Source organism: Oncorhynchus keta, chromosome 2 (assembly GCF_023373465.1).
Source record: "Oncorhynchus keta strain PuntledgeMale-10-30-2019 chromosome 2, Oket_V2, whole genome shotgun sequence".
NCBI lineage: Eukaryota > Metazoa > Chordata > Actinopteri > Salmoniformes > Salmonidae > Oncorhynchus > Oncorhynchus keta.
In genome coordinates, this window is record NC_068422.1 from 70,502,847 (window position 1) to 70,506,489 (window position 3,643).

Sequence of the window (3,643 nt, forward strand, 5' to 3'; positions counted from 1 at the left end):
GTTGATAATAATTAAATATTTAAAATGTGGAAAAAAGTATCCCACTGGGCACAAACTGGTTGAATCAACGTTTTAACGCAAATTTTCAAGTATTGTGGTGTGGAATCTATGTGGAAAATACATTGGATTTGAAAAAAGTAATCAATGTAAACTGTTGTTTTAAAGGTGGCATTTCAACCACAGGATTTTGCCATCATTGTAACGAAGTTTCAACATATACAAACATTGTATTATATATGTTGAATTTGTACCTTTGAAACAAAGTCAGATCTTCAAAGTTATGTCCACTATTTTTTTTTTTTAACTATAGGCTGAGCAGCACTTCCTACTGGAGAGCTGATCTATCTACAGCTAGTCATTTGGTCTCCAATACTGGGTTTTAACCAAGCCCATTTTAGCATTGATATTTGTCAGTGACTACTAACAATATTCTATTGTGAGAATGATTATTGAGAGATCTCTTAATAACTAAATTCACTGTTGCTATCGAAATCATTCCAACGGGTAGGTTTAACAGAGTTACAGCTATTGTTTCAATTCAACCCAGGGTAAAACTTAAAATAGACAATGCACAATACTTATAGGCCTATGGTTTCAAGGTTTGGTTGATTTCAAACCTAATCTATTAAGTTAATCATTAATTAATATGTTGAATTCACGTCTCCATCTCAACCAAACGTTAAAGAACAGGACTAAATCAAATCAAACTTTATTTCAAGTGCATTTCAAGTTAGATTTGATTAGATTTAGTCATATTCTTGAACATAGATTTTTGGTTGAGATGGAGATGTGAATCCAACATATTTTAATTTGTAGACAAACTGAAATTAAATCCAGAGTAAGTCAGTGGCACAGATGGAACTATCCATGCAGAAGATACATTCCTTCAAATTGAGATGTTTGGTTGCATTGACAACCAAACACAATTCAATATCCCTTTTGAAATACAACAAATAGCCTATGAACTTGTCTACAAGTTTAAAAAATGATATATTGTATTCACATCTCCAACTCAACCAAAAATAAAAGTTAAAGAGTGGATTAAGACAGTGGCTCAGATGGAGCTATCCAACCAGTAGAAACATCTCAATTAAATGTTGTTTTTTGGTTGCTTATCAACCTAACACAATTCAATGAGACTTTTGCAGTACAGTAAATAGACTAATGCTAAGGCTGTCTTACAAACAAATGTAACATTCAACCTTAAAATGAGTAACACATCCATGGCCACATTTTGAGGTGACCATAACTATTAATGTCTGCTTATGTAATCATATAAAGCGTGCATGTTCAAGATAACATGCATAGGTTATCACGGGTCTGTGGCGATCTTACAATTGCTGTAATAATCTGCACAATTTCTCGGACGTCATTGATCACTTGCACTATGTATTTTAATGTAATCTCAACTGCAATCCATCAAGGTGATTTGGTTCTGCTATTAGATGAAGCACGGTGATAACACATTCATCTCTTGTATAAACCAAAAATCTGACATGGATGGATGTTGAATACTGACTTGTATCACGGGTGACCTGCCTGCACTTATATCAGGGGTGACTGCCTGCTCGTATATTAAACACCTTTCTTCAAACACCTATAAAGCAGTGCTATTCAGATCATTCAATCGCCATTTATTTCATAGGGAATATAAATCCCCTTTTGACCCTTTAAACATTGGTATCATATAGGCTACCTTCTGATCAATCAGTTTGCCAACAAATGAAATTATAACTCGGATCAGAGGGTGGCATGTTACTGTATTAGACCGAGTTCGTGTTGATGTTTTGTCCAACAGAGGGAGCTCAATGAACGGAGAATGAGAGGAGTGGTAAGCGGGGAAGGGACACTGTCTACGTGTATGCCTTATCTTCTGCTCCCTGTAGTCTTTTAAAAGGAGATGCGACATGTAGATGATGGGATGTTTTGGTTGCATTAATCAATGTCACTTTTTCGTCTTTGTCGTCTTTGATGTGAAACAGACACGCTAAGAGTGTCGCCCATGCTGTGGAAAAAGGGAGCTGTGGTGATGGAGAAAAAGCACCACTGCGGGGTATTTCAAAATTATACAACTCCGTCCACTTTTTTATTCTGTCAGCTGCTTCTTGGATTGTCAATATATTCAAGGCATGTGGAAAGCCATGTCACAGTAAGAATGTATCTTCTCCACTAGATAGATGTCCACCAACAGTAGGCTATATCCTATTTTATATATGTTCATCAATATGTAGCCATTATGTTGGAATAAATAAATAAAAAGTGGGATTATCCAATATGTTATTGTTTAAAAAAGCTATCAAGAACATTGTATTTTAAAAGAATGAAATACTGCATCTAGACCCAGTAGTGTACCTTATTAAATAATTTAATGTAGCCTATAGATGTATTATCAAAACATGGAATCACATGAGAGAGTTCAAATAATCTCACCCAACCAACATTATAAAGGCTACACCTTATATATATATCTCAGTGATGGAGAGATGACTCATGCAGGTATAAGAGCTTTGCTCCAATCAGTTGATTTATTTATACATTTAAAATGTTGATTTTTTTTTTGACCCAATAGAAATAATGCGATGTCAGTCATTTGTGGTTTTATTACTTAACTATTAGAGCCCAAAATTGTTATAGGCCTATCTTGAGATGTGAGCAAGTTGGTCTACCATCCCTCCCGAGGTGTAAAGATCCGTGCAACTCCTTTTATTTTTGAGACATCGCTTGAGTCGACTTAAATCGTTCAAATGTGTATTGGGAAGTTTGAAGTGAATGCTAACAGGGAATTATCACCACAGGACAGATGCCTCTCATCAACAGACAAGGAAATAATAATGTTGGCTTTAAGTCCACACTAAATAACATCTTAAGACCTTGTGAGGATGTTATAACAGGCAAGTTGATGAAATGTGTGGCAAACGGACCTTATTCAAAGACATCACACTTAAATATGACAAGTGTAGCTGAAGAATAAATACATTATGTTATTCGGGTTTGTTCTAAGTAGTCCAGCATCAGGATGAATTATTATGCTTCTTACCACCTCTTATGGAAATAAGGCCACTGCTATTCATGAATAGACTAAGTTTTATCTACAAAATAATTAGCTGAGTACTTAAAAATATTCTATACATTTGCCTATTATAGACCCATATATGGAGAGAAAAAGGTTCAGAATCTCTCTTACACAAGTCTCATATAAAGAAGGTTCGTTTACTTAAAGGCGCACCGTGGAGTCTTTACAGCTCAAGTCTGTGCATGTTGTTTTTATTAAAGAGTCGTTTCAGGAATTGCTTTCACACTTACCGTTTACCAAGGTGTTTAATTCTCTCGTAAATACCACAAGCACCACTTCTCCAATATAACATCTTACTCTGATCCCATTTTGTTATAGTAGATTCATTATAATATCTTAAATGTAAGTCCGTGTGTTTAAACTGGCACTATGTATTCAATACAGATAACATATCAATTTCAATGTGTTTGCTTTGACTTATAACGAGAGACATTGCGATAAGTACTTTCCCTCCCCAACATGGATGGCTGGGTTCGTTTATGTAAATTAAGCTAGATTTTAATTCTATCAGGAGGACGGCCCTGTTCTCTACCCAATAAAAACGGACCGCCGCTGACACCTGGTTATAAA